An 11,074-nucleotide genomic window follows, 5' to 3' on the forward strand; every position below is an offset into this window, starting at 1 on the left:
CTGCAGCAGTGCCGGATGTGAGCACTCTTACCAACCCAGGGGATTACTGGGCAGATCTCTGATCCAATGCAGTTTTAAAGGGACACTTAACTCCACTATTTGACTCATTTAATCCCAGGTCTTAAGTTAACTGGCACAAAACACCTTGAAACTGTTTGAAATTTTTTTATTGCCACAGAGAAGACTGCATTGGATTGTACTGAAAAACCATTTGTATTCCTATGAAAAACATGAAACATTTAATTTTATTCACATAAAAGGCATGCCAGAAGGGCTGTTTTATAGCAGTAAGGAATCAGTTATGATTCTTTTCTTTATTTTTATGCCGAGGATAAAAATCCAAACAATTTACTCTCTAGATGATTATGTTGATAGTGTGGGCTAGAAAGCAAGGGGCGTGACTCTCTCTCTCTTTACCGAGCAGCAGTTGTTTTTTCAAGTACCAACTTCACCGTAAGAAAAGGAATTGGAATAGCGAGCTAATGCAAGAAAGTTGTAGGTAGTATTCCTGGTTTTCTAAGAGAAAGAGAGACAGAGAGTTTGTCAGGATATAAAAAGCTAAAGTTAAAATAAACAGTACTCAAGTCTTTATATTAAAACACAGCTCCGTCCGTTAAGGTGTTGTATTGATGATATCGCTAAGATCAGACTGTAAACCTAAGCTTAACCACATAGTTAAGTGCCCCTGGGGAACGGTACAAAAAATGGCCCAGAACCTCCATCATGTTTTATGAAACAACTAGCAATTGCTCTCTCTTTGGGCAAAGTAACTTACCCTCTTTTGTGTTTTACGTTTTCTTTTTGCGCACCTGTAGCTGCTATGTTGCCTACGTCTGTCCATCGATTCGGGCTAGCTCTCATTAACATTAGCAACACACTAAATGTACCTGCACATAACGTCTCGTTATTGGCTCAAAATTTAGAAAGGCATCTAAGACGGGGGAAATATTACGCATGCTTTTCAGTGAGTGTCAAATTAAAAGTTCAATATAAATCATATGGAATATACCAGATATTAACTTGTTAAAGGACACTGAATGAGACGCGGCGGGAGGGGTTGCAACCTTATGGGGGTGGCTCTGCTTGGTGTACCCCGAAGACGAGGTGCCCTGGGAATGTGTCCAAATGCTCATATGGTCCGGGCCATACTGGGTGTCCAGCAGCGGTGCTATAACGCAGCATTATTTCAGTAAGGATGTTGTTATGTCATCTGGCCACGGCACAAGGTCTTTCACTAGTCCGACGAATCATTTGCACCATATATAAGAATGGGGACATTCACCAGAGGAGCTTTTTCTCAGCCTTCTGCTGCTTATCTGGAATGGAAGCTGGTGTCGCTGTTGCAAATTGTGAATGTATATTTGATCAAAAAATAAACAAATTAAACAGGATCTGGACAAACATAAAAAGGAACGTCTTGCCTAGTTAAAGCGATTAGGGGGCACAGAAGTAACCGATTTTCACCAATTTCTATAATATATTAATCATAATTAGTCCGCTGAGAAATGCTTAGGTTCTTCCAGTGTCTAATCACATTAAGTCTGTCCAGTCCGTCTCTTTTGATGAGAAACATCCAGTACGCTATCATGTCCTTGATACGGATAGCGGTGAGAGACGGGCGCTCTTCTGAAAGGCAGCCGAGCTCCAGGCTGAAGTGTTAACATCAGCAGCCTGGGTCTCCGCCTCGGGTTTCAGTCCTGTTTCAGATTCCTGGCATGGCGATGATGAAACTGGCACCGTTTGTAAGTGATCACAGCATTATGTTTAACGGTGACATTTACTTTCCGGGGATCTCCAGGAGCACATATCGCTGTTACTGTTGCGTGATCAATACACTTCAGGTATAATTTTACTCGAATACTGGAATATTTTTTTTATGTGGAAAACCAAATCCATTATTATAAATAATTTATCACGATGTGATTAGTGTATTGCATCAACACGTGTACTATTTGATTAAAATTTGAATATTTTTTTAAATGCTGTGTGTAACGTAACTATGCAATATACAATATGCAGAAATAGTTGTCATTTTATATTCTTTATTCGTTTAAAATGACGTTTCGTGGATGACTTGATTATTAGAGTGGTTAGAGTGGAATATTCATTCATTCATTCATTCATTCATTCATCTGTTTGTTTACCTAATTTCATTCACATTTGTATTTAAACAGCAAAACCGCAGTAACAAAGAAGTCGTGTTTCTGTTTTCGTCCACTATAAAACCGCATGATCGGTTATTAAGTTTCTGTAACCCCAATAAAAGTCAGAGCTTGTAAGTAGACCCTCTCTGGGGGTATGGTATAGCAGGCACACTATATGGTGTGAAAGGATGTTGGCAAGGAGATTGCTGTGATTTTTTTCCCCAAGAGTGGTCTGTCTAAGTCAGTGATCATTCAACCCGTTTGGTCGCCATCAGCAGCAGTAGATTGGCAATAGACACTTCAATAAAAACTATTTATTTAGTTTGTACAGTATGTTATAATATTTAATTTACTGAACTTGCTTGAGTGGGCATCTCCAGAGGTGCCCTGGGGGACATGGACGTTCTGGGTCGGGGTTAGGGGCAGGGCTGGAGGTGCCTCACTTTTGCTGTTCTGAATGCCTCTTTCCTATCACCGACATAGCATTTAGCAAAATGTACCAATTTTTGTTCTTAAAACTTCCCCCTACCCGTGGTGCTCCTTCACGCTGCCCAACGCACCCTGTCATAATAAAGAGTCCTTCAAAAAGTAACAACACAAGGGGGTAGCCTGAGCTGGGGGGTCCTCTCACCTCACACCCTGGCCACCCACAGAACACGGAGGCATGTCCTCCATGGCTTTATTAAGAAGACCTGTTTTGCTTTTCCAAATGGACAAACAAAAGTGGGTGGCAGTGTTTTTTTTTACAATCTGGTAATTGCTATAATGACAAAGCCCACAATAGTCTACGCTGACACCAATTACACTACCAAATTCATGGAATTAGAAAAATTAGTTGTGATATACTGTGTACTGGGCTTATCGGTCTTTTACAGTCATATCTACTATGTAGTTAGATCACTAATCATATCAGTAGGATAAAGTCTTAAAACATTCAGAATCTTAATGTAGCCGAGTAGAGACAATCTTCTTTCGGTTCCCTTATTGAAGCTGCTTTGGTAGTATCTTCTTCTTGCAAGACAAGCCCTATTTGAAAGGATTCTGATTTACCATTCAGTACATAGGGGTGGCTACTGTCGCTTTAAGACATCTCCAAGCATTTCGCTCTCCACGCCGGTTTTCCGATTGCATGGCGTGGTTTTGGCAGGTACACGCAGGTAGTTTAGGTCATACAGGTACATGTATTGCTTTGGTGATTATGCCAACTAATGTTCATTTGTTATGAAATACGGTTTATCTGTGTCTGCTGCAGCTGTGTATTTTGAGTTTGTCTTTATTTTATTTCGGGATTGTTTGGATTTCGTTTGTTTAACTATTCAGATGGTAACACTATACGCTTTGTATATTTTTATGTGTAAAAGTAAAAATAACAGTTTTTTCTTAAACAGACTGGAATTAACAGAGACATATAAGGGGTGTTAAGCGATCTCTGGTGGAGATGTAAGGTTTGTCTTTTTCTTTAAAGTCCTCTTGGAGTGTTTTTAGTATAAGCTGTTTGTAATTTAGTGTGGTTTTTGTAATTTGTTCTGTTTTTGTTATTTGGTTATATTTATTTAGTCACATTTATTTAGCCTAATCTAGACGTATTTATTTATTTATTTTTTACAAATTTGTAAGTTTTTTGTAACTATGCTCTTGTTCCAAGTGCCAAGTGTTTTTGTTATATAAAAGAGAATATTAAACTATCAGGATATATTGGGGTTGTGTGGTCTTCAAGCATCCATCCCATGCCTGACCCCCATGTTTGTTTTTTGTTTAGCAAGTGAATAAAATCATCATCCTACTGGACATTTAGTTGCTGACCCAGAGAGTATAAATTGGCCAGTTATGGTAGTGGGCAGATCTGCAGTAGAAAATATAATTATTTTCAATCTGAGTAGTACTCAAGCTTTATGGTAAGGTTACCATTTTCATCAACAGGGAATCATATATGAAATATTATTTATGAAAAATGAAATATTATGTCTGGTGCTTGTTCAGTCTCTGTGACAAACTGATGATGGTGCGTAGGTGACAGAAAAAGATATCTGTCACTGAGGTACTCAGGGCGACCCTTGAAAGAGCCGCCCAGCAGTGCTAAAGCCAAATACCGCTGACGGGAATGTGTGGCCACCTGAGGGCCGAGCGCCGAGGCGCAGGAGCGTGCGGTTGGAGGTCGGGGCGCCCCCACTCCCAATCGACCACACCAGCAGCGGCTCTGCTCCTTCAGTATGGGCGGAGTATTTTTGTAAGCTCTGGCCTTTGATGTGTCCATGTCATAGTCCAGCCCCAATGGGAGAATGCGGAACTGTCTCACAGACATGGGAGAGGAATAACAAGAGGCCATCAGGCAGATGAGCTGCACAGACAGCAGGTGTGATAGTGATGTTGCTCCTGATTTAGCTCCGACGCCCATGATTTGGGGCTGGCAGATACTGACAATGAGTGTCTTGGGTGGTGGCCCGGGCTCTGCTCCGCGTCCCCCTGTCCTGGTGGTCTGCTTTCGTACATTTTTTTGTTCCACCCAAATGGCCAAAGTAATCAGGTCACCTTGTTTAGATGCTGGCATATGTCAGGCGCTGCCTGATGACTCTGCTCTAAATATTGTAACTGATGCTTGTGGAAATCTGGACCTTTGCCACACAGAAACACGTGGACTGACCCGGAAAAAACGTGCACTTGGTGAAATTGGAATCAGCGCGAGCTTTATTGACCATGCAAGTTTACACTTGTAATACATTTACAGTAGAAGGGAGAGATAGGAGTATAGGGGTACATACAGCATCTTACGATCAGCAACATGAAATAAACATAAATGAACAAATGTAACTGATATAGTACCATGCTGGGTATGAGAAGCTAATTTAGGCAGAATGTCTGATGAGATCATTTCTTTTTACTCCCACTTTCTGATTGTATAAGCAGGTTAGAGTCAAACACCACACATAATAATGCATCTCAAAATATTTGAATATAATCTATTAATATCTGAACTGATTCATTTCTTATTCACATCTGCTGTTGTACAATGTCATTAATGCCAGTCAGGTGCCAGTCCTTGCTGTTGACATTTCCATCCCATAAATTTCAGATGACTCACAAGTCCAGTTATACATTAATTATAGAGCTGAGAATCATGGTATCGTACAGATCAAATACGTCATTTTGGTCTATTTTTATCACCAGACAATGCAAATACAGTACATATTAATTTTATGCTCTGTTGTAATATAAAGAACAGTGATTATTATTAAAAAATGGAGAATAATTTTGTAGAACTAAATAATTCAGTTATAATTCAATTTTTCAGTTAATGTTAACATGTGCCTTTTTTGTCATTTAGTGTTGAGCCCATCTATCTCGGTCCTCTCTTACATAAGAACATAAGAACTATACAAACGAGAGGAGGCCATTCGGCCCATCAAGCTTGCTTGGGGAGAGCTTAACTAATAGCTCAGAGTTGTTAAAATCTTATCTAGCTCTGATTTAAAGGAACCCAAGGATTCAGCTTGCACTACATTATCAGGAAGGCTATTCCATACTCTGACTACGCACTGTGTAAAGAAGTGCTTCCTTAAATCCAGTTTGAAATATTCTCCCACTAATTTCCACCTATGGCCACGAGTTCGTGTATTTGAACTAATGCTGAAGTAACTATTTGGTTGAACAGCATCCAAACCTGTTAGAATCTTATACACCTTGATTCAGAATGGCACACCCAGTTAGGAACACTGACTTGGGTTTTCCAGTGTCCTGGTCCTTCCACTTTTCCTAGAAAGCATAAAAAACCTCATTTGATGGATAATTAGTCAAAACGTAACTTAATGAAAGGCATATCAGCGCCATGGAAGTATAACCTACAGAAGTAGAATGCAGGCTGTAGTTCGGCATGCTCAGCACCTCTGTGAGTCGCACTATTGCCCGTATCTCCAGGATTTGAAGTTTGAATCAGGCCCCTCTTCAGTTTGCATACATGGCTTTCCGTTCTCTACTTTGGTTTCCTCTCACGGTCCAAAATTGTGTATTGAGGTCTAGTGGTCTAGTAGTGTTTCCTGTCCAGTGTCCCCCTGTCTTGCACGTATTACTGCTAAAGGCTCCAGTTAAGCCAAAATCCATTGGTCATTCAAAAAAACACTGAGATAGATACTTTTGATATTAAAAGGTTGAACTATGACTAACATACAAAGTTTACCATGAGTTTTAGGAAAAAAGACTGGAAGTCATCACTAAGAGGATGTAAATGATAGGTCGGCTTCCTGAGCCCCAGTCCCCAGCTCCTCACTCACAAGCGTAACATATTTTGTGTGACTAACAGCGGTAATTCCCCGATTATTACGCTGTGTTCTTCCAGCTGCGCTACAGGCTTAGTTACCAGAGGACTCCAGCCAAATGCCCTCCCTGCAGATTGTGTCCTTTGTACTTCATGTTCCTTTGGCAAAAGAGCCCTTTCAGTGCCACCCACAGCACATCACTGTACCCCAAATTCAAGCTTTTCTCATAAAGGGAAAAAACAAAGAGTTTAGCTAATGAACAGATTTAAAGTAATATTTATCATTAAAAAAAACACTCGTATCCTGATCTTATAAAGTCAGGTGAAATCTATATATCCAGTAGGTATCTATGTCTGAAGTTAGGGTTTCATTCTGGCTTTTTGAAATCACAGCCCAGTTACTGAATCATCAGAAACTCTTGCTCATCCGAAGTCATACAGTGGTTTCAGCCCATGAATCATCAATATTTACTGGACATTCCCTCGGGCCCCCTGGCCTCCCAGGGCTCTATTCTTAGCAGCAATCTGGACGATTCTCTGCTTTGCTGGTAAGATGCTCTCATAGCAGACATTTTTTGAGGCATGTCTCTGGGATTAATGTTACACCGAGTTATTTTCTGCTGTGCTCTTTTGCTCCGCATCAGTTTCCTTTTCCTTCCTTCGTACCCATCACTAAAAGTAAAGAATACATTTATTATCACTGTCAACTGGCCACAAGGTAGATAAAAACATGCTGTCCCAAGTCAGAGACAATGGTGACCAGTGTGTCCGCAGGAACTGGCATTAGTGTTTGACACTAATGGACATCAGGACGTTAATGTAGATCTCAAGCCAAGAAGCCACTTTTTTTGACTGTACTTGAAGAGCCCTGTAAACTGTTTAATCCGTAATGAATTAGCTCATGTATTTTGCTAAACTGCCACCCTGTCTCACAGAACTATTTAATACTATACAGTCAATCTTATAAATCTGTCGATTACATGGTTACAAAAGCATACTGATTTATAAGGCACATAAAGTATGTGTGGGCGTTTCTTCTGCATCATATTTCAGACCAGCTAAATGACTCTTTAGAGTACAGAAGCCTAAGAGTATGCCTGGCATATGATCATGTAGATGTCTGTGCTCCCAGCTGGCTTGGATGCAGAGATATACACTTACAGAACGAAGACGCTGTGCGCATACATTTAGACTGATTGTCATGAGGCTCTCTGATGAATATCCTGGAAATGACCAAAGTGCCGCTCTCTGCATAGCACCGTTTATAGTACAAGCGATGACGGGAAAAGCAGTCAGGGTGCCTCCCGCTGGAAGTTTTGCTATTTAAAAAATGTCAAAGGTACAGCTCAATATTTTAGCATTGACAGCACCCCCAGTCGCCATTTAAAGGACAAGCGGATAAGACATGTCCGCATCTGCTGGGCAGTGACAGACATGCAGGTCGGCCATTTCCTTTTGCTCTCCTATTGAGAGCAAACCTAATGCCAGTTGGTGGCTTTTTGTGGACCTTCAGGAGATGATGCAGGGAGGGCCGTCTGCACTGTGGCTGTGTGACAAAGAAGTAAATCCCATTTCCACTGCAAAAAAAGGTGCTGACGTACTATATGACTATGTAAAATGCACCATGTATTATACTGTAGTACTCATAATTAGAAGTGATAAGACGTGTACCTGCTACACCTCCAGGATCAATTTCCAGTTATAATTACAGAGATATTGTACTGTGTTGAAAGATTTCATACACTTCTTGCTTTAAACAATTATTATTTTCATAATATTTGCTTCATGTGATATACTTCCCCTTATCTATATCTCTATGAATGAGCATATATGTATGAGACAGAATTAAAATTTGCTTATATCCTGTACCTTGTAATCCTGTAAATAATCAGTTATTAAAAATAGATTCATGGATGGAAGGATGGATGGAGGGATGGCAGACAGACAGATAGACATACAGATAGATAGATAGATAGATAGATAGATAGATAGATAGATAGATAGATAGATAGATAGATAGATAGATAGTATATATAACTGGTTATTCAGTTCCAGTAAAGGCCTATGAGAATAGATTAGCTGCTGCCACAACATCACTTGGGTCTGAATTTTCCTACAGAAATTAAGCTGATGATCAGTAGCCAAACAAAGCCCACAGAGTGCAGGATGCCCAGTCCCTTCACAAAGAAGTGGCAGAGGACAGGAGACACGTACTTTTCTCATGTATGTTACTGACCTCCTAGTTTGTCCAGTTTCAGACAAATTTTGACATTTATTTTGAATAGTAGATCACTGTTGGAAAAAGATTATAACAAATAATAATTCCAGTATCCGTCTTGTATGATCATATAAATTCTGACTTAAGTTTTGAAGTAATTTTGTCAGCTTTGCTTTTTTTGATATTTCATTTTGTTCTTTTCATATTTTTATGAGTTAATTGTTTCAGTTTTAATGCAAAGGAAATCAGCCCAGTGATCCAATGCATGTTTCAGGAATAATCCCAGCTGTCTGTACCTTCAGCACTACACTGGGAAGATTTACGGGGCTTTTAAAAGGAGCAGGTCTTTGTGCAGCTGCTATGATAGTCACGGGAATCGAGTGCTGACTGGCTGCCCCTCAGCCAGAGCCCGAGTACGAGACCCCCCCCCCCGTTCACAATTATATATTTGTGGGGACTCCCCATTTATTTTTATGGGGAAAACTCTAATCCCAACATGACGACATTAACCCCCACCCAGCCCTAACCTTAACCATAAGTAACTAAACAAAATGTGAGACTTTTGGCACTTTGAATTTTTTGATCACATTCACAGATCTTATTGAGGACCTGAAAAATTGTCCCCGTATCCTAATAACAGGTCATTTAGTCCCCACATTGTTATATAAACATAATCCACACACAGACACACTGGGAGTGCCATGCGGTGGGGGGGTGGCCACTCTGCCCCTGTACCCTGGTATGGCACAGTTACCACCAGATGACCTCATTCAGGGTCATACTTAACAAGTCAGCCTCTGTTTTTAGAGTTCCTTCTAATGCTATGAATAAATTGCGCTGTGACCCCCAAGCTATGGAGAGCTAGATGGAGTCGGCAAAATGAAGCATTCTAATGTATATGTACTTGTACTTGTGCAAATGGCAAATGAAGCTTGTTTGTTTGCTGTTGTCCGTTAAATTGTAAGCCCTCTTTAACAAGAGTCCTTCAGTTTTAGTATAACGACGTGCTGTCAGTGTAAGAAATGGCTTTCATTCACTCGTCATAGTATTAGATTCTCCTGTTTTGTTTAGCAGTTACATTTAAAAGGCAGGATGGAAACTGCTATAAAACGGTGGTGCTTAGTGAACATCCGATTTCAGAAGGATTTCTCCATCGTGTCATTTTCCAAGTCCACATCATTCTTATCCTTACGGCTCCACTGTCACATCAGCCATTTCCGCTGCAGGCTTCGGATCAGATCATGGAAAGGATCTGAAGATTCACACCCATAGCCCCGGCACTGGAGGGCACTGGAAGCTGTAACATATGAGTAAATGAAAAATGCAGTGCAACAAAGGGCAGGACAAGTTGGACAATGTGTCACACACAGGCCTGACTGATTGAGTTCGTGGATGGGAGGGTCACTGCAGAGGAAGCCCTTGAGATTTAGCGGCTAACTGCATCAGGAGAGGGGCACAGCAGCTCAGTCCAGTGACAGGGAATATGCCCTGTGCTCAGGATAATCCTGCAGTCTATCACAGCTGGACTTAGTTCTGCCACCCAGTGGCTTCACTTCACAAGTCAGCATCATAGCTGTTCCACCAGACATGCCTGTGCCAAGGCCATGGTCAGGACACTGCATTGCTGCTATGAAATTAAATCATTGCCAGAACAGAAGTGATAAGAATTCATCCCTCAATGTTCCACTGTGAACCTGGAGTTTGTACCTGTAAAAACAGGAAACGAGGCAGGGGACACCCTGGTTGTGATGCCATTTCATTGTAGGTCATGCAATCACCTAATAACAGGGTATGTGGAATGGAGGAAACCATAGTTCCTAGGGGACATCCACGTGAACCGGCAGGCTCCACACACATAAAGTCAGAACACAATTCCAGAGGTTTGATGCTAACCAATTATCCAGCAGGTCAACCAATCAACCGCAATGCAGTAATTAAATTCTGGAATGACCATAAGAATAATATCTACATATCAAATAATTAAAGTGAAAAATTACTTACTTAGGGGGCGGCATGGTGGTGCAGTGGTTAGCACTGTTGCCTCACACCTCTGGGACCCAGGTTTGAGTCTCCGCCTGGGTCACACGTGTGTGGAGTTTGCATGTTCTCCCCATGTCATCGTGGGGTTTCCTCCGGGTACTCCGGTTTCCCCCTACAGTCCAAAAACATGCTGAGGCTAATTGGAGTTGCTAAATTACCCATAGGAGTACATGTGTGACTGAATGGTGTGTGAGTGTGCCCTGCGATGGGCTGGCCCCCCATCCCGGGTTGTTCCCTGCCTCGTGCCCATTGCTTCCGGGATAGGCTCCGGACCCCCCAGTAGGATAAGCAGTTTGGAAAATGGATGGATGGATGGATTACTTACTTAATTGGGAGGATGCCTAATAGAACTTGCCAGAAAGAATGATAAACATTTGACCGTATGCAAAGAAATGAAATATGCTAAATGTAAAGTGGGGTGTG

General features: G+C 41.2%; 1 long non-coding RNA gene across 1 annotated transcript; it reads right to left on the reverse strand.

Moving 5' to 3' along the window:
* Nucleotides 1-4,811: 4,811 nt before the first annotated feature.
* Nucleotides 4,812-10,761, reverse strand: LOC125752032 (uncharacterized). Its single transcript, XR_007400837.1, has 2 exons — nucleotides 10,613-10,761; nucleotides 4,812-9,908 (listed from the first exon to the last, which is right to left on the reverse strand). It is a non-coding gene; the product is annotated as an uncharacterized LOC125752032 (long non-coding RNA).
* Nucleotides 10,762-11,074: the final 313 nt, after the last annotated feature.

Source organism: Brienomyrus brachyistius, chromosome 11 (genome assembly GCF_023856365.1).
Source record: "Brienomyrus brachyistius isolate T26 chromosome 11, BBRACH_0.4, whole genome shotgun sequence".
Lineage (NCBI taxonomy): Eukaryota > Metazoa > Chordata > Actinopteri > Osteoglossiformes > Mormyridae > Brienomyrus > Brienomyrus brachyistius.